Below are 21,746 nucleotides of genomic sequence, written 5' to 3' on the forward strand. Positions count from 1 at the left end.
TTAAGAAATGATCAGACAGAAGGGAGTTTTCAGGGAATACTGTTAAGTCTTCTATTTCCATACCATAAGTCAGAACAAGATCTAAGATATGATTAAAGTGGTGGGTGGACTCATTTACATTTTGAGCAAAGCCAATAGAGTCTAATAATAGATTAAATGCATTGTTGAGGCTGTCATTCTCAGCATCTGTGTGGATGTTAAAATCGCCCACTATAATTATCTTATCTGAGCTAAGCACTAAGTCAGACAAAAGGTCTGAAAATTCACAGAGAAACTCACAGTAACGACCAGGTGGACGATAGATAACAAATAAAACTGGTTTTTGGGACTTCCAATTTGGATGGACAAGACTAAGAGTCAAGCTTTCAAATGAATTAAAGCTCTGTCTGGGTTTTTGATTAATTAAGCTGGAATGGAAGATTGCTGCTAATCCTCCGCCTCGGCCCGTGCTACGAGCATTCTGACAGTTAGTGTGACTCGGGGGTGTTGACTCATTTAAACTAACATATTCATCCTGCTGTAACCAGGTTTCTGTAAGGCAGAATAAATCAATATGTTGATCAATTATTATATCATTTACCAACAGGGACTTAGAAGAGAGAGACCTAATGTTTAATAGACCACATTTAACTGTTTTAGTCTGTGGTGCAGTTGAAGGTACTATATTATTTTTTCTTTTTGAATTGTTATGCTTAAATAGATTTTTGCTGGTTATTGGTGGTCTGGGAGCAGGCACCGTCTCTACGGGGATGGGGTAATGAGGGGATGGCAGGGGGAGAGAAGCTGCAGAGAGGTGTGTAAAACTACAACTCTGCTTCCTGGTCCCAACCCTGGATAGTCACGGTTTGGAGGATTTAAGAAAATTGGCCAGATTTCTAGAAATGAGAGCTGCTCCATCCAAAGTGGGATGGATGCCGTCTCTCCTAACAAGACCAGGTTTTCCCCAGACGCTTTGCCAATTATCTATGAAGCCCACCTCATTTTTTGGACACCACTCAGACAGCCAGCAATTCAAGGAGAACATGCGGCTAAACATGTCACTCCCGGTCCGATTGGGGAGGGGCCCAGAGAAAACTACAGAGTCCGACATTGTTTTTGCAAAGTTACACACCGATTCAATGTTAATTTTAGTGACCTCCGATTGGCGTAACCGGGTGTCATTACTGCCGTCGTGAATTACAATCTTACCAAATTTACGCTTAGCCTTAGCCAGCAGTTTCAAATTTCCTTCAATGTCGCCTGCTCTGGCCCCCGGAAGACAATTGACAATGGTTGCTGGTGTCGCTAACTTCACATTTCTCAAAACAGAGTCGCCAATAACCAGAGTTTGATCCTCGGCGGGTGTGTCGTCGAGTGGGGAAAAACGGTTAGAAATGTGAACGGGTTGGCGGTCATTGTTTATGTCATAAACATAAACAATGAGCAGGTTTACATGACCAGAATAATTCGATATCTTGGAGTAACCAGATAACTGTAATAATCTGATCTGCCGCGCTTATGTGCATTTCAGTAACCTGGTTTACATGATTTCATTTCATTATATTAGTTGGATTTCTGGAAGTGGAGAAAGGACAGTTATTGAAAAGAAAACACTGTATTTCAGAACTGCCTTGGTAAAAATCATTCATGTCAAGGTCGAGATCATTGGGGTCAAAGGCCACATTTCTATTTGGCAAAAAATGATGCTGTTAACCAGGGAATTCCATGGACTCTGAGCTTAGAGCGGCGGCCTTGTAACCAGAAGATCGTTAATATGATTCCGCATCAGACAGTCAACTCTCTATAGTGTTCCAGAGCAAGTTCCCTTTCTCTTTCTTTCTCTCTTTCTCTCTACCCCTACCCTCTGTCGCCCCCCCCCCCCCCCCCCCCCCACCCTTAGCGAGGAGGTTTGCAGAGTTGATGTCCTGGCACATGAACATGAAATATGACATCATGTTTTTAGATCATAGCAAACTCCGCTCAACTCCAGCATATACAACTATAAACCTCATAGAAAATTGCTCTTTAGAATACAGATACAACACACAATGCACATTGAAGTAGCCTTGTGCATCCTGGCAAATTTTTTGGTACTCTTGGAACTTTGAGATCTGATGAAGAATGTTATGAGCCCCAACGAGACAACAGTGCGTCCTGTTGTATCTCTGGAAATGTGAGTGGCAATTGCTTTTACATGTGAAAAAATGTAAAAGAACAAAATGAATCAGATTAATTGTATACATGTAAGTTCCTTCAGCTGCTCCCTTGTTTTGTACTCGGGGTCGCCAGAGCAAATCCAAGGCGGATCTGCATGTTGAATTGGTACAAGTTTTACGCCGGATGCCCTTCCTGATGCAACTCCACATTACATGGAGAAATGTGGTAGGGGTGGGATTCGAAGTGGGAACCTTCCGCACTGAAACCAAGTGCATTAACCACTTGGCCACCACCCATAATATTAATTGTATACATGTACTGAGGCAATCTGAGTACTGGGGAGAAATCCAGGTGTGTTCATCCAATTTCTCATAATCAGATAACATTTGTTATCGGATAAAGCATATCGGATTTTGCTTTTTACATGACCACTTAATAATCAGATAATGCCAGTAATCACATAAGGATCAAGTTTTTTGTGTACATGTAAACTAGGCCAGTATTTCATGTGCACTCTTGCAAATGGGACACGATGGGACCAGTTCAGTCAGAGAAAAGTTGATGATGAGAAAGTTCAGACTAAAAATGTGAAATCTCAAGTGTCAATTCTTGTGTGTGTGTGTGTGTGGGGGGGTCTGTCCCGCCCCAGCTGCCGATGAGCTCAAAGTTTGAAGGATTTCTTTTTATGTCACCTCTTGCATTATTTTATGGGCAGCTTCATTACCTCGATATGTGCACGCTGCATGCGCTGTTGCTGCATAAACGTGTGATAACATTCTGCAATTTCTATGAATGGAGCATTTACAAAATGTGGAGCAAAATCTACGAAATCTTCCAAACTTGAGTATCTGTCAGGTGCATGAGAAAACCAGTGCAGTCTCATGCTTTTTTCAAACTCTGTCACGAAATGAGTCACATTTTCGTGATGCGTTTGTTTTGTATTTTTGCTATTTCTAACCCTAACCCTACCCCTTCCCCTAACCATAACCACGACTTCCCACCCCCACGTCACCCCGCATTTCGTGATGCTGTCATGAAATTAATTTGTTGTCCTGTCACGAAAAACGGCACATTTTTGTGACAGTATCACAAAGTAATAGATTAATTTACATTTCGTGACGCCATCATGAAATGACGTGAGATTGGGTTGGAGAAAACACACCTGTCCATGGATGTGCACCCTGCACCACCTTCCCTCCCTCCCTCCCCTTTGGGACACCAATGTGTCACCATCTGGGGACCATCATCAATGTAAGAAAGAACAACAAGGGACCAAAATAAAGTAAATGAAGCTCTATTTTATTCCTCTGAAAGACAAACAACAATGTCAAGATGTTTTGGTCAATATGTTCAACAACTGTCAGCGAATAAAACGCTGTATAACAGCCTTGACAACATCTCACCTTGGAGAAAATTACAGCAGTTTTTCTCTGAGCACACAACAACAAGCCTTTTGTAATTAACTGCCAGCAAATCAATCAGAAATCTCTCAGCGCTTTTATTAGCTACGTCTACTTGTGTCTTCTGTTGACGAGCTGGTGCTCATTAGAGCCTCTTAAGGAGGCTGATGAACATGTGTGCACTATTAAAGGATGTGATTTCACTTTTTTTTCTTTTTTTTTTTTTTTTGCAACCACAGTCATGTTAAAACATTGTTTACAATCGAGCCTTTGAGTGTGCTTTCGCTTCATTTGCGAAAAATCCTTTTTGGAAAAATACGTTTTGGAAGTTAAGCCAGGAGAGCCAATCGGGCTGCACAAATTAGGGATGAAATAACGCTGATGATGTAATTTCAGAATAACAACTGAATACAGCCATCTTGGTGAATACTTACTAAGATACTGGCTTATATTAACACTCTGTTGGTGTTAGAAAATGGCAACAAGGTCTGGATGTGATATATTGATGTAGCACTGATGTCATAATCTGAGCAACAATTGTTTGTTCTGCTGCACCGACAAGGCTGATTTCTACCACTCACAGTATGTGGATGAAGAGTGACTCTAGAACTGCCCTTGAAGGTTTGATTTTGACAGAGGTAAAGGTCGTTGAGGTCAAAGCTCACAATTTACACACATATATGTAGGTGGATTCCAGAATCACCCCGGTGAGGTCAAATACGAGGTCTGTTAGAAAAGTATCCGACCTTTTTATTTTTTTTAAAAACCTGATGGATTTGAATCATGTGTGCTTGCATGAGCCAACCTTGAACCTTTGTGTGCATGCGTGATTTTTTTCACGCCTGTCGGTTGTGTCATTTGCTTGTAAGCAGCCTTTGTGTGAGGATGGGTGGAGTCTCTCGTCGTTTTTTCTTTGCAAGGAAATGGCGGAACGACTGGAGCAGCGTGACTGCATCAAATTTTGCCAGAAACTGGGCGACAGCCAGGTGAAAACCATTCGGATTATTCAGACGGCTTTTGGTGGCTTTTCAGTCGTGTGACTATCCAAGAAATTGTGGACGAGCTGGGCATGTCCCAACATGTCCTGTGAGACTTCAACACGGTGGCGCTTTTGCTGCCCCATCAGCTTCGTGCTGATGAATTTCGCTGCAACTCTTTTCATGGCAAAATCTTCTTTCACAGTGGAATGTGCCGAAAAAGTGCTGATGTCCACCTCTTCCACAATTTCTCGGATAGTCACACGACGGTCCCACATCATCACAGCGTTCACTTTGGAAATGATCTGGTCATTTCAGCATGTTGATGGCCGCCCGGAGCGCGGCTCGCTCTCCACCATTGTGCGGCCGTCTTTAAACCAGTTGTACCACTCCTTAATCTGTGTGATGCCCATAGCATTGTCACCGAAAGCCGTCTGAATAATCTGAATGTTTCCACCTGGCTGTCACCCAGTTTCTGGCAAAATTTGATGCAGTCGCACTGCTCCAGTTGTTCCGCCATTTCCTTGCAAAGAAAAAACGACGAGAGACTCCACCCATCCTCACACAAAGGCTGCTTACAAGCAAATGACGCAACCGACAGGCGTGAAAAAAAATCACGCATGCGCACGAAGGTTCAAGGTTGGCTCATGCAAGCACACGTGATTCAAATCCATCAGGTTTTTGAAAAAATAAAAAGGTCGGATACTTTTCTAACAGACCTCACATGTCAAAGATCATGTATGTCTGTGTTTGTTCACTGACTTCTCTCAAGTCCTTTGGCCAATTTCTACCACTTTTGGTTTGTGGATGAAAGTTGACCTTGGAATTACCCTTAAAGGCTCAAATTTAGCCAAGGTGCAAGGTCATTGGAATCAAAGTCAGAAAATCTGATTTTCACCCCACTTTGAACCAAAGTTGACACATACAGTATGTAGGCACATTTCAGAATTGCCTTGGTAAAAATCATTCATATCAAGGTCAAGATCATTGGGGTCAAAGGCCACATTTCCATTTGGCAAAAAATTATGCTGTTAACCAGGGAATTCCATGGACTCTGAGCTTAGAGCGGCAGCCTTGTAACCAGAAGATCGTTAATATGATTCCGCATCAGACAGTCAACTCTCTATAGTGTTCCAGAGCAAGTTCATGAATTCTGAACCTGCTCCCCGGTGTGCAGTTGAGCATCATTCATAGTATATGTGAATGGGTGAATGTGAGGCATCATTGTAAACACTGAGCGTTTGCATCAGAAGGAAAAACGCTACAGAAATACCCACAAACATTATTGCCTCATCAATATAATAATATCACCAACAATATACAGTGGTATGTAAAAGTTTGGGCACCCCTGATAATTTTCAGGATTTTCCTTTATAAATCATTGGTTGTTTGGATCAGCAATTTAAGTTAAATAAATCATATAGCAGACGGACACACTGATATTTGAGAAGTGAAATGACGTTTCTAGTATTTACAGAAAGTGTGCAATAATTCTTTAAACAAAATTAGGCAGGTACATAAATTTGGGCACCCTTTTCATTTTATTGATTTCAATATACTTAGCACTAATTGGTTTGTTAAGCTCTTGACCCTTATCCTCCTTACACAGGCGAATCTAATCTAATGAGAAAGGGTATTTAAGGTGGCCATTTGCAAATATTTCCCCTCTTTGCATCTCTTCTAATAAGTGGCAAGATGGGACCCTCTAAACACCTCTCAAATGACCTGAAAACAAAGATTGCTCAACATCATGGTTTAGGGGAAGGATACAAAAAGCTATCTCAAAGATTTCAGCTGTCAGTTTCCACTGTGAGGAACATAGTGAGGAAATGGAAGACCACAGGCACAGTACTAGTTAAGGCCCGAAGTGGCAGGTTGAGAAAAATCTCAGATAAGCTGAAGTGAAGGATGGTGAGAACAGTCATAGTCAACACACAGACCTGCTCCAAAGACCTACAACATGATCTTGCTGCAGATAGTGTCTCTGTGCATCATTCAACTATACAACGCACTTTGCACAAAGAGATGCTATATGATGCTGTCATGCAGAGGAAGCCTTTTCTGTGTACACGCCACAAACAGAGTCGCTTGATGTATGCTAAAACACATTAGGACAAGCTAGCTTCATTTTGGAATAAGGTGCTGTGGACTGATGAAACTAAAATTGAGTTATTTGGACATAACAAGGGGAGGTATGCATGGCTGAAAAAGAACACAGCATTAAAAAAAACAAAAAAAACAATTGCTACCAACAGTAAAATTTGGAAGTGGTTCCATCATGCTGTGTGGCTGTGTGGCCAGTGCAGGTACTGGGAATCTTGTTAAAGTTGAGAGTCCAGTCAATATCAGCATATTCTTGAGAACAATGTTCAAGAATCAGTGACAAAGTTGAAGTTGCACCGAGGCTAGATCTTTCAACAAGACAACGGCCCTAAACACTGCTCAAAATCTACTAAGGCATTCATGCAGAGGAACAAGTACAACATTCTGGAATGGCCATCTCAGTCCCCAGACCTGAATATTATTGAAAATCTGTGGTGTGATTTTAAGCGGGCTGTCCATGCTCGGAAACCAACAAACCTGGCTGAACTGGAGATGTTTTCAAAAGAAGTGTGGTCCAAAATACCTTTAATCAGAATCCAGACAATATAGGAAGCGTTTAGAGGCTGCTATTTTTGCAAAAGGAGGATCTACTAAATATTGATGCATTTTTTCTGTTGGGGTGCCCAAATTTATGCACCTGCCTAATTTTGTTTAAATAATTATCGAACACTTTCTGTAAATTCTATGAACTTCATTTCACTTCTCAAATATCATTGTGTTCATCTGCTATATGATATATTTAACTGAAATTGCTGATGCAAACAACCAATGATTTATAAAGGAAAATCATGGAAATCATCAAGGGTGCCCAAACGTTTGCATACAACTGTACATTTAGGGCCCTTTTTAAGTATCTGCTTTTTCTGTCATGTGCCCCCCCCCCCCCCATAAAAAAACCCCCTGTCATTCATCAAATGCAAGCGGAAGACTCAGAGTCTTGATATTAAAGTTTTCATGTGACTGTAGCTGTAAAAATATACGAATGTGTACTCTAAGTTTGACACATCTGGTAACTGAAACAACAGGAAGAATAATTTTGGAGAAAAGATTGAACAGATGCCATTAGAAAGCAATACAATGATTGTGAAAGCAGAGTTACAGATCACAACATTCAAAAAATGCTTAAATATCACAGGTCTCACAGTTTGGTTCCAGGAAATGTGATAGGCACAAAAAAAAGTTGATGTGAACATAATACATATAAACATCCATTTATTTACACAACAGGAGGCATCACAGTACGCACAACTGTGTGTGTGTATGTTTGTGTGAGATGCGGCAAACAGATTGGACTTGGAACACTAGGATAACAAAAACCTGGAGACTGATATTGCTGTACACTACAACTGGGTAAGTCTGAGGAGTGAAGTAAATTATCACACAGCTTTGCAGGCACTCAAAGCTCATCACGGGCTCCATAAATCCACCAGCAGTGAGGCAGTGGTGGGCAGAGACGCACTTAATTAATGGACCTGAAGCACCAGAGGGCAGAAGAAAAAGCACAATGGCGTAAACATAACATGCAGCCAGCGGTGATGATATGTGACTTTTGCAAAGGGTTTTGTGCACAGTGACGTAAACGGGGTGATGTGTTTTTTTAATGTGACGTTGCAGATGGAAGGAGGACAACACAAGTCAGGCGCTGGGGTAAAGTGTTGCGTTGTGTTCACTCGCTATGTATATGAGGGAGAAACAGCCACTTAAAGTCACAGTGACAGATGGACTAGAGGGGAACGCTGCTTCCCAGTCACACAAGAGAGACATTAAAGGGGTCATATTATACAACTTTCCAGCAAGCTCGCAAATACGGAGCAAAACGACTAATGCAACAAGCAGATGGGCTCTTTATAGACATGGTACTATTTCATATTTATTCTATCTTGCTGCAGATCAGGGTCATTCAAAGTCATTGTTTCAACATCCACAACTTTGAAAGAGTGTAACTCACTGCTGTGACATTCCAAAAGGCAAGCATGGGGATTTAAATTTGCAGTGTATAAGTTGCACCTGTCAAAAAATGCCTCAGTGTTGCACCTTTTTCTGCATTATCAGCTCTTTAATTTGAGGTTTTTGTGCATTCTTGTCGTGTACTTCTTATTATTGGTATTTATTATTTTATTACTGGAGTTTATTTTGTTTAGCGTTTTGATTCCTGGGAAAGCCTGATATAAATAGTTATCATTTATTAATAATGATGGAGTGATTTTTTTTTTTTTTGGTATATAAGTCACAGCATAGTACAAGTTGCAGGACCTCTCAAAATATATACGAATATTAAAAAAACCCCAATAACTTATACTCCAGCAAATACTTTAATCAGACCATCACTAGAATTTGTGTCACAATGATGCAAACTGGTATTTAATGTCAGCACCGTGGTCAGGTCAGGTATGAGAGCATGCCCTGGTGCCAAGGTTCACCACACTCAGAACACTACAGAACCATTTTCGGTCTTGGATTTCAACCATCCAGACAGCAGCCAAGTGAAACACAGGCGTCCCCTTGGCCTTCTCCAGCTGTTGGGATCCCCCACACTGAGGCACCTGTGTGCTGGATCATGGCCCAAAAAAAATGCACCATATGGTCAAAATGTTGTAGCTGAACATTTTGTCACAATGCAAGTGATTCTCCTCATCTGTCTTCCTAAGTGACAGTCATTTTAGCTGTCTAGTACCATTTTAGGTCACTGGTTATGGCCCTATCTCAACCAAGTAACCAAGTTGTAGAGATTTGCTATCACTTTGAGTTTAAGGAAGATCATTTTAGACATTAGAAAACAACTGTTTACTCCACCAATATAATTAGGAGTCTGTGGTTCAGACGATGTGTTCAAATTCAAAACTGCTCAAACATTTTTCTTCTACTAAGGTGGATTAGACCTTTTTTGTGGAACAGAGCACCAACTACTGTACAGGATGGACCTAGCAGTCAATATGTGTCACCGATTTCAAAATGACTCTTTTCAACAAGATGTGTGGTGCCGTGACATGTAAATCATTCGGGTGGCACCTGGGGTGTCCAATCAAATTTCAGGGAAGTCCAGTGCAACCCAGCTACACCCATGCCAGGAAGTGTTCATTTGACATTTCCTGTTTCAATGTGGACTCAAAATTTGGCACTTCCTGTTTCAGTCTCAAATTGCCACTAAATTTCCACAAGATCCCATGAGATGTCCTGTCTTGTCAATCCAGGAAGTGTTCAATATTTGACATTTCCTCTTTCAATGTGGACTCAAAATTTGGCACTTCCTGTTTCAGTCTCAAATTGCCACTAAATTTCCACAAGATCCCATTAGATGTTCTGTCTTGTCAATCCAGGAAGTATTCAACATTTGATATTTCCTGTTTGACTGTGGGCTCAAAATTTGGCACTTCCTGTTTCAGCCTCCACCTCCCACTGAATTCCCACGAGATCCCATGAGATCTCCTGTCTTGTCAATCCAGGAAGTGTTCAATATTTGACATTTCCTGTTTAACTGTGGACTCAAAATTTGGCACTTCCTGTTTCAGTCTGAACTTGCCACTGAATTCCCATGAGATCCCATGAGATGTTCTGTCTTGTCAATCCAGGAAGTGTTCAACATTTGACATTTCCTGTTTCACTGTGGACTCAAAATTTGGTATTCCCTGTTTCAGTCTCCATCTCCCACTGAATTCCCATGAGATCCCACGAGCTCTCCTGTCTTGTCAATCCAGGAAGTGTTCAACATTTGACATTTTCTGTTTCACTGTGGGCTCAAAATTTGGCACTTCCTGTTTCAGTCTGAACTAGCCATTGAATTCCCGTGAGATTCCATGAGATCCCTTCTACTGTCAATCCTGGAAGTGTCAATCCCGGAAGTCTTTGACATTTCCTGTTTCACTGTGGACTCAAAATTTGGCAATTCCTGTTTGAGACTCCCTGCACCATAGAGTGAGCTTCGCGCTGCTGTGCGGCGCTTCGCTCAGATTTACACATCATTTGTGTTCAGCTGTGAGCGTCCACTTCAGTGAGATACCAACTGAGACACGTTCGCTCTTCACGTGTTTGGTCGCTAATTTGTGTCTCTAACTGCTCTCCAACAGTTGCATCCAGTGAGATAGGACCCTTAATATCCAAGTCTCACAACCATACAGTAAGGCAAGAAGCAACAAAACCCTAAAGACCTTGACCTTCATTCTCTTGCAAAGATAACAGCATTCCTCAAGGCTTCACTATCACTTCACAACCATCTCTTCAGCTGAAAGACCAAGACAGAAGAATCATGGATGTAATCACAGAGATAAACAAATCTCTACATAAGTTAAACACTTTGACCATTAACAGATACACGGCGGCTGAGTCCAGGATGGCAGCAAAAGCCTCTGATGCATTTCATTGCGATTGCGGTGTTTCTTGCAAACCACAAGGTTCTTAAAAGCAGTTAAAGTTAAACTGAGGATGTGCATCCTCTAAAACAGCCTTTTTCAAAGAGTGGTCCACGGTCCCCTAGTGGTCCTTGACTATGTTGGTAAAATGTCACATTTTGAATTCATATCGCATTCTAACTAAAAAGTGTTTCTCAAACTGTTTAAAAACAGCTCCAAAGTCTAATAGCTAGTAGAATATATGTATTTTTGGATATTAGGGGAGTGAGATGGCCCGCAAGACTTTTTTTGTACTGGTTAAGTGGTACTTGTTCTGAAAACATTTGCGAAACACTGCCCTAAAACAACCTGTTACCGCGTCTGCTACTTTAAATGAAATGGGCTGCTGCTGGCCACGACCCCCTCCTGCAAGTCTCCCCAGCTTCCTCCTTCACTGTCGCACAGGGTGCAGTTTGAATCAAAGGGCACGTTTCATAGAAGAAGCACGAGTCCAGAAGTCCGTGGCATATGTCACGGACGCCTGAAATGAACCGTTTCAGGACTAAATGAGTTCATAAGCAGCACAGTTTGTACATACACAGCCAAAGAATGATGGGATTTTGAGGATGTTTAACATTAAACTCAAACGATTTTTAACCCCAAAACAGGCAAATCCCGATTTGGCACAGTATGACCCCTTTAAACTCGTTCACATCTCACGCGGCTGCTGAAGTGTGCAGGTGTTAATTAACTTGTGGGCGAGAAGAGAGAGGCACATGCATGAGTTCCTTCCGGTGCCGTCAACAATCGTCATGCTTACTCAGCGAGAAACTGTCATACCCGTTCTGCTGCCCACACTGCCACACAGCAAATACTTTCCCTGCATGAATAAGAAAAGTGCACTCCGACACCATTTAGGATGACAGATGGAACCAGATTACCAGGTCAGTTATATCAGAGCAGAAACAAGTCAAAAGCACAACTCCATGAAATAGAGGCTGTCTGACCAATAGTATTTGTAATGGATTAAACGTGTCAACATAAGAAGAGACAGCAGCCGCGCCGCGTCCTCTCCGAACAGGTCGGCCGGCGCTTCACCGGGAATTCTGTTAATTTTTTCTCTGCTGCTCCTCGTGCCTTCGAGGTAATTGGCAATCTTACTCCGACTACACTTGATTTAGCAGCCCCCTAAATGTTTTAGGATTTAAGAAGTTAGCATCTGTTGCAGCGGGACTCGGAAACTTTTTGCTTTCATATAACTTGCAACTGGAATGTGTGAAAATAACTGCAGATTGTGAATTAACCAAAAATGGGAAACCTCAGCTGCAGCTATATATATATATATATATATATATATATATATATATATATATATATATATATATATATATATATATATATATATATATACACATACACTGGCCACTTTATTAGGCACACCTTGTTCTGGGTTTTACCCCCTTTTGCCTTCAGAACTGCCTTAATTCTTCATGGCATTGATTTAACAAGGTGTTGGAAACAGTCCTCAGAGTTGTTGGTCTATATTGACATGACAGCATCACACAGTCGCCCATTCAACCACTCGGCCTATTCTCCTCTGACAACTGCCGCTCAATGGATATCTTGTCTTTTCTGGACCATTCTCTGTAAACTCTGGAGATGGTTGTGCGTAAAAATCCCAGTAGATCAGCGGCTTTTGATATACTCAGACCAGCCATTTTGCAACAACAACCATGGCACTTTCAAAGTTACTTTAATCTCCTTTCTTCCCCATTCTGATGCTCGGTTTGAACTTCAGCAAGTCATCTTCACCATGTCTAGATGCCAAAATAGATTGAGTTGCTGCCATGTGATTGGCTGATTAGCTATTTGTTTTAACAAGCATGTGTACCTAATAAAGTGGCCGATGAGTGTATCTATAAAAAAAAATGCTGGCATGTGATTGAATTCAAAAAGTGTCAGCATTAGGGGTCTCCAATTGGTTCAAAATGCTGCTGCCAGACTTTCGACACAAAGCAGAAAGTTTGACCACATTACACTCATTTTGGCATCCCTTTACTGGCTTCCTGTCCCAGTGAGATTAGATTTTAAGGTTCTGCTACTAGTCTATAAAGTTGTTCACGGACTGGCACCTCCCTACCTAACTGACCTAATTATACCTTACCTACCGGCCCGGGCTTTGTGTTCTGGGTGCAGGACTAGTTAGTGTCCCTAGGGTGAATAAGAAGTCTGCAGGTCATAGAGCTTTTCTCTGATTGTGCCCCTGTTCTGTGGAATGATCTCCCTGCATCAATAAAACAGTCAGATTCTGTGGAGACTTTCAAGCCCAGACTTAAGACACACTTATTTTCCCTTTTGTATGGCTAGCATACTGGCATAGTATAGTTCTACCCTTTTTACTCTTTTAATTCATTTTATTAGGAAACAGAGCGGGCCGCGGCCTCAACTTTATCTAAATTCTGGGTCTTTTAGTGAAGCTTAGGGCTAGTGGTCGGCGATCACCTTAATATTTCCTGTTTATCTTGTTGTTTAATGCTGACAAATTATACTGTATTTCTTGTCTTTCTGATGCCTGATTCTGTTTTTTCTCTCTGTTTAAGGTGCAGCTCCATCCAGAGATGGATGTGGTATTTGTGCGGGCGACCCTCCTGTCCTGTGCACCGACAGCATTTCTTGTATATTTGTTTTGTGAATTGTTCTGTAATTTGTGTCTGTAGCGTGGCCCAAGCAGAGGTTCACCCCTTTGAGTCTGGTCTGCTTGAGGTTTCTTCCTCAGCGGGAGTTTTTCCTTACCACTGCTGCTCTGGGGGTTAGTAAGGTTTGACCTTACTTGGGTGAAGCGCCTTGAGGCAACTTTGTTGTGATTTGGCGCTATATAAATGAAAATAAATTGAAAAAATAATGTCACTTCAAACAGCACACCATGCTGAAAAGTGCAGGAAAAGGCAGTAAAAAGTGGATTTTAATTCTTACCAGATGATGTCTGACATATATTTTTGCACCAAAGCATGCATTAAAGCTACACTGTGCAGGATTTAGTGCCATCTAGTGTTGAGGCTGCAGATTGCATCATGTCATCCTTGGTCATGATTTTCTTACGTTTTTGCTTGTTTGGCGATGGAATTTATGCTTGCTTGCCTTCTTATATAATAAGCAAAGATTCTCAAAGTTGCACTAGCAACCAGTAGACAATGTATATGTGAGCAACCACTGATTCCCTTTAATATAATATAATAATTTAATATAATTTTAAATGCAAACAATTTCCCACTTCACGTTAATTCACATGCCAGTATTTAAGCCTGCACGATCCTAATACTTCATAATTGAACTTTTCTGCTGTTCTTCATCATCTCTGAGGTGCCAAATGTCAAAGATTCAGTGTTGTTTCAAATGCAGATGTGTCCTACAGATGCAGAGCCAGCCGGAGCCCAAAATGACTTTTAAGCCCTGAAACACTTTTCTGAAAATACGTCAATTTACATTTTAAATGCGGTGAAAAAGAAAAACCCACCCTCAAACACAATCAGTATTCCAGACACTGCTGTTGAAATGCACCACATTCAGAAACAGCAATTTCCTGGAAACGCAACATAAACATTCAGTTCACCTCACATCTAACACCGCGTTCTGGCTTCATCAGTGTCAGAAACGTAACACCGGCCGCCATCGTTAATGCAAGGAATGACCAGCATGCCCAAAAGTATGGAATGATAAACCAGCTGAAAATTGTGAAGTCAAAGTTGGTTTAAGCATCACGTTTTCAGTTTGGGATTTTAAAGAGAGAATTTTGAGAGGATGTCCCCCCCTGAAAGCCTGTACACATAAAAAAACAAAAACAAATCCCCCCAAAAGGTTCTGTAGTACCTTTAAGTCGTGTTTACTCAGTGATATGATTGACAGGTGCTGATGGACAGATGATGAACACATCAGTCTTGTTGGGCTCAGTGAGGACAGGCAGCTCATTCTCACTGCACAACAGCTACGTCTCATGTATCACAGTCGATCACACACAAAATACAAAAAAAAACTCAAAACAATTTCACTGATGTTTCATTTCAACTTTACAGATTTGGGACAGTGTCAGGAATCCTCTGCGTGACAAGTATGAACTGTATAAGACATGATTCAAACGGATACACAAACGACTAAATCATTTTTTAATCTGAATGATTGAATTTGATCATTATTCTACAAATTACGATGTCACTGTGGCTCCAATTCTGAATCAAAGAAGAGAAATCAGAGATCTTAGACCCTAGATCAGTTTCTCACTCTTTCAGACTCTAACCTGAACCAGAATCTGTCATCATCACTTTGGAGTGTTACAACTCTGATCTGAGAGGTCTGACTCTTTGGAAACATAAAAAAGTAATTTTTTTGGTTTAATAGCAGCATTATTAAGTGACATTGTAAAGCAGTTTGTTTTGTTTTATTTTATTGTAAAGTGCCGATTAAACTTGAACTTGAACTTATTTACAATCTAATAAACTGCAAAATCTCCAAAGAAATAAAAAAAATGGGGTGACTCCTAACCCTGGCTTAATGTGGTGGAATCTGATAAAAACACATAAAACAAAAACAAACAGATAGTAAATGTAAAAATAATTAAATAAAATTGTAAGATTATAAGGGCCCCTTCACACATAGTACGAATAAATAAAACTCAGGGTGACTCACGGCGGAACAGCTTGTATAAGCGAACCACACAAACATCGAGCCGATGGGCAGGCGTGCACGATGCTGCTGTGATGGTTTGTGCATGCGACTGTGTCTTTCGAGTAGGAACACAGTGCGAGAAGCTGCACCACATCATGCCGTTGATGTGGAGAACAATAAAATAAAAACCAGCTGTATAATTAGTGAATATCACTGGGTTGATATAAATAATACATAAAAGGAGACGTAATACAGAACCCTGCGGTTAAATAACTCTGGTTAAATTAAAAAAAAGGCACTCACGGGATTCAAACCCCTAAACTCTGATTACCAGATGGAAACTTTACCAGTGCGCTACCATAGCTGTCCTGTAAATGGTGCGGGAAAATGCCTGAAATCAACATCATTGACATATTTAAAAACAATATAACCACACCGCATTTTATTGAATCCCTCTTATCAAGCGGACAATAAAGGTATGATCTGTCTGTTCCACTGTAGATGGCCCATGGTCACAGACGTACAGTCATGAAATGACATGAATGAGAAGCAGGGTGCTCTCATCTTGTCCACATCTGCTGGCGGCGTATCCAGCCGGCCCTGCGCGGGTGTCCTGCCCAACATGCATCTTGTGGACGGTGCGCGGCAGGACTGACACCGCGTCATGTGGAACAGAGCTCACGTGAGTCACATGACATTCAGATCACCGCAGCGTGTTATGATCCAACTTAGGTAAAAACACGATGGCTGTCTTTCAGAGACACCAGCAGTTCAGCGTGTCATGTAATGGGGGGGGGGGGGTGAGGAAATGAGAGCACATCACCCCTGTGTTGGCCTCGCTCCATTGGCTCCCAGTCACATTTAGGATTGATTTTAAGATCCTGCTGCTTGTGTTCAAGTGTTTAAATGGTTTGGCTCCCGAATACCTCTCTGAGCTTTTGATTCCTTATGTTCCGGTCAGATCAGTGAGGTCAGAAAGTCAGCTTTTATTAAATGTGCCCAGATCTCGATTAAAAACTCGAGGTGATCGGGCTTTTTCGGTGGCTGCGCCTAAACTCTGGAACAGTTTGCCTATGCACATCAGAGCTGCTCCATCTCTAGAGTCTTTTAAATCTGTTCTTAAGACTCATTTTTATGCTTTGGCTTTTAATACAATTTAAGCTGTGTGTGTCTGGTTTTATGTGTTTTTGTATATTTTGGAATTTTAATGCTCTGTTTTGGTGGTATGGTTTTTGATATTGTTTTTACTGTGAAGCACTTTGGGCAGCTGCTGTTGTTGTAAATGTGCTATATAAATAAAATTGACATTGACACTGACATGATCTGATGGTCCGTTTCACCTGGTGTAGCCTGTCAATGTGCGCGGCATGCACGCGCTGGCTGCAGCCCATTGCAACAGTGATATATGTTTTTATGTATGTCCACGTGAGGAGAGCAAGCAGACACATGCGCCTCACAGTGGACAGTTGTTACTTCATGTCCGTTCAAACACAGTACGTGTTCCCCAGCTGTGACGTCCAGCTCCACAGATCTCCACAGCTGCTCCTGTCGGCGGCCACACCTCCTGTTGGTTCAGTGCACACACCAATGTGTCACTGTGTCTGTTTGCGAAGCCACACTCGTGGAGTGCTTAGACAAATTTCTGCTGACTGTTGTTGTGCTAATAGTGCGAATGGCCACACATTTTCTAAGTGCCAAGTGAGTGGTGTTAGATGTTTGTGCGTGTCAGCTGGAATTTGGCCAACACCTGCTGCGAAAGGGTTCGATGGGCTCTCACAGCGCACACTCTGTCTTTCAGCCGGTGCGCAAATAGTTGTAGCAACAGGTGTACGAGGCGCTGAAGGCAGCTACGATTTTACATATTTTGCATAAGATTCCTGCTTCATGCGCACGTCATGCGCAATTCGAACAAATTTGCACTATTTGTGAAGGGGCCCTAACATTGTAATGCCCTGTCATGGACTGGTGGCCTTTTCAGGGTGTACCCTGCCTCAGGTCCAATGCCCGCCCCTCTCGTGACATTTAACTGGAATAAGTAGTTATAGAATGAATGAATGAATATAGCATCGCAATATTATGTCATGACACTTTGCAAAAAAGTTGGACCTATGCTGGAATAGACACCATTAATTAGTTTTACTCTAGTACTACTCTAGTACTACTTAAAGGTGTATTGTGACTGCTTAAAAAAAAAAAAAGATTTAAGTCATAAAAAGAATTTTGGCACTACTATAATTTAATTCCTTCATAATATCAGATTGCCAATGTGATCCAAATTTGCACTGTCTGGGAAAAAAAAATATTAGTTTATTCCCCTGAGGGTAAAAATTCAAGCATACGGCCATGAACTACTTTTGGTAGCGACTATAGCGGCATCATAAATCACATGGGTGTTTACCCCGACTTGTGCGAGAGATGCTGGGAAGCACATGGCGACAGCCAATCAGAGTTGAGGAAGTCAGCGTGATGGCAGCCGACTGCTCGCTTGAACACGATAACCAATGATGCCGGAAAACGTGCTTAAACATCTTATTTCTGTATAAATCTAATCTGTTTTTCATACTGTAAAATTTTTATAAACGTTAGTGAGGAAATAAACTGTTCTAAATCTAAAAATGCTATTTTTGAAACCAAATAACACATCTGACATGATTTATGAGACATCTTATGGATGTCAGCATACAGGCCCAGGGAATGCACACTGCGCAAGGTCAAAGGTAATCTCTAAACCTCATGCATGCGGACACGTTCTTCCTCCTGCAGATGCCGTTAAAAAGAAAAGACAATATTCACAATGGAATCCCACCCAGATAAATATGTTCTCGTCAATAAAATGAGCTGTAATAATAAAGCTATATTATAATGCTTGGATTTCGGAAGAAATAAATTTTGTCAGTTTTGTGAAATCTGAAAGACAAAAGTACAAATTCAACGTACCTTATCTCAATATGTCTTTGTTCTGTTAATTTGTATTTGTACACTAGAAGTACAAAGTACCAGAAATATTCACCACTACATTTCAGAGACAAATATTGTACTTTTTACTCCACAGTATTAATGTGACAGTTTTAGTTACTTCCATCAATGCAGGATTATTCTGTATCCCAAAGATTAAAAATTGGTCTACAGGGCAAAGTGCCTTTTCATATTGTACGGCTGTTCTATTGGACAGTTTTCCAGCTGAAATTTGACATTATGATTCTGTAGAGGATTTTAAATCGACACTAAAGAAAGATTTGTTCTCTCAGACATATAATCAGCAGTAACCACTTTTAGTGTCGTGTTTAATGGCTGCTTATTGGTGTCTGTATATATTATTGTTTTAATTGCAGTTTTTACTGCACTATTGATGTGCAATTTTTATTGTAAAGCATTTAGAATTTTATTTATTTGAGCTGAAACTGCTATAAAGATAAAGTTTATTGTTATCATGCTGCTTTGAAGATTCAGATTAAACATATTACAATTAGAGCCATGTCTGTCTGTTTGTTTATTCCTCTACTCCTCCCACGTCATTTGTCTGATGTCCACCAAACTTCGCATTTGGATCAAAGTTCACTTCAGAGTTGGCCTTGAAGCGTTCGTCAAGGCCATTGGGTTCAAAGGTCAAAATTTGATCTGTACCATATTTGGCACACATATGAAGGTAGGTTCGAGAATTTCCCAGGTGAGCTCAAATTTGCCTAAGGTCAAACACAGGAGCCAAGGTCATTGGGGTCAAAGGTAAAAATATACGGTTTTCACTATGTGTTACACCAATCTTGCTAGTCATATGGAGGTGGGTTCTAGAATTGACCAGCAAGGTCACATTTGCCAAAGGTCAATCATTGGAGTCAAAATCTCTACCAAGCAACATTTCTACCAAACTTAGTATGCCAATGAAGGTAACCCTGAAACTGGCCTTCGCTGTGGCAAAGGTCACTTTACAATGAGTGTAGATTAACTGACATTTGTTAATGCAGCAATAATCATAAAGAAAGAGTTAGTTAAGAATTAACTAATGTGTTAAGTATTAACTTATTAATGGTCTTTACATTAGTTAATTCAGTAGTTTGTATGCTTGCTTCCAAAGCAGAAGCTTCTTGGTTCAAGACCATTCTGCATATAATGTGGAGATACATCTGGCCTAAAACCTGTGTCAAATCAACATGCAGATCCATGTCGGATTTGTTGTGGCAACTCCAAGTGAATAAAGGAGGAGTTGACAGGATTTACTTTTACATTAGTTAATGCAGTAATAAGCATTAATGAACAGGGAATTAAGATTTAACTGTATTTAACAATCCTTTATTAATGTATTCATGTTAGTTATTGTAGTACTGAACATGAACTAAATGTGAATTAAGACTTAACTGTGTTTATTAATTATTTGTTAATGGTGTTTGTGTTAGTTATTGCAGTAACAATAATTAACTAACACTGAATTAAAGTGTTAAGTGTGTTTAATAATCATTTATTAATAGTGTTCATATTAGTTATTGCAGTAATAAGTAATAATTAACAGAGAATTAAGATTTAACTGTGTTTCATAATAATTTATTAATGGTGTTCGTGTTAGTTATTGCAGTAAAAACATTAATTAACAGAAAATTAAGATTTAACTGTGTTAATGATCATTTAATAATAGTGTTCATGTTAATGATTGCAGTAATTAGCATTAACTAAATGTGAATTAAGATTGAACTGTATTTAATCATCATTTATTAATGTGTTCATGTTAGTTACTGCAGTAATAATAATTAACTAAATGTGAATTAAGAGTTAACTGTGTTTATTAATTATTTGTTAATGGTGTTTGTGTTAGTTATTGCAGTAACAATAATTAACTAACACGGAATTAAAGTGCTACGTGTGTTTAATAATCATTTCTTAATAGTGTTCATATTAGTTATTGTAGTAATAAGTACTAATTAACACAGAATTAAGATTTAACTGGGTTTCATAATAATTTATTAATGGTGTTCATGTTAGGTAGTGCAGTAATAAGCATTAATTAACAGAGAATTAAGATTTAACTGTGTTTAATAATAATTTATTAATGGTGTTCATGTTAGTTATTTCAGTAATAAGCATTAATTAAGAAAGAATTAAGATTTAACTGTATTTAATAATCATTTATTAATGGTGTTCATGTTAGTTATTGCGGTAGTAAACATTAACTAAATATGATTGAACTTAACTGTTAACTATCAATACTAATGTGTTAATAGTTAACTGTATTTAGTAGTCATTTATTGTGTTCATATAACTTAGTAATACTCATTAACAGTGAATTAAGAGTTAACTCTTATTAATGTGTTCAGTATCTTTAAAATTACTAAATAAAGTATAAATGAATGACACACATTATAAATGAGTATTACACATAGTCAAGCCACTGTTAATTAATATTGCATTAATTAATGTTGCCTTATTGTAAAGTGGTCCCACCTCATTTTAGCTGGACAGAAGCATCGCTATGAAGAAGTGACAAACTGATCAGCAGCGGTGAGGGTCTACAGTCTCTGGCCTTTAAAAAACAAAACACCAAACCCCCTGCCTCTAAAAGCATCGATTATCATCCTGAATGATATTCTAAGCTTGTGCCAGAATAAACGTATGAAAATGTCAGAGAACATCCTGTGAATTTCCTGCGGAGTGTAAAACTGTGGATTCAATAAAATGAAAACTGCTTTGACATTTTAAAGAAGACACCTGCTGATGTACAAAAAGAGACTTTTTAACTTTAGCGGGCATTTCGCGTTTTGAATAATTCTGATATATGATGCGTTTTATCTATGCGGGGAATCAATTTCAAACAGGAGTGATGGATGATGGATGGATGTAGAAAGACGTAACGCTGAGAGGTGAACACGTTGTTGCGAGTGTCCAGCCATCGTGTTTTTACCTAAGTTGGAAATTATCCTCTCAGCATTCATTTTTGCGACTAACCGCTCAGCGAGCGTCTGCCAACACTTCTGGACACACATCGCTGTCTTTCAGAGACACCAGCAGTTTAAAGGTTTTTAAGAGAATATCACTACTATAAAAGAAGTCTGTGTCTTTACTCATCTTCTCCAAGGCTGCAGCATGTTGTTTCCTTCAGCCACAAGTTCACACTCATGGGTTTTTGGCACTTTGAACAAAAAATGATTTGGTGGATGACC

The 21,746-nt window shown here is 40.0% G+C and overlaps 1 long non-coding RNA gene across 1 annotated transcript; it reads right to left on the reverse strand.

The window, feature by feature from the left end:
* Nucleotides 1-1,123: 1,123 nt before the first annotated feature.
* Nucleotides 1,124-21,746, reverse strand: LOC117509554. The gene is made up of 3 exons (XR_004560428.1): nucleotides 21,568-21,746; nucleotides 1,955-1,963; nucleotides 1,124-1,135 (listed from the first exon to the last, which is right to left on the reverse strand). It is a non-coding gene; the product is annotated as an uncharacterized LOC117509554 (long non-coding RNA).

Source organism: Thalassophryne amazonica, chromosome 4 (assembly GCF_902500255.1).
Source record: "Thalassophryne amazonica chromosome 4, fThaAma1.1, whole genome shotgun sequence".
Taxonomy (NCBI): domain Eukaryota; kingdom Metazoa; phylum Chordata; class Actinopteri; order Batrachoidiformes; family Batrachoididae; genus Thalassophryne; species Thalassophryne amazonica.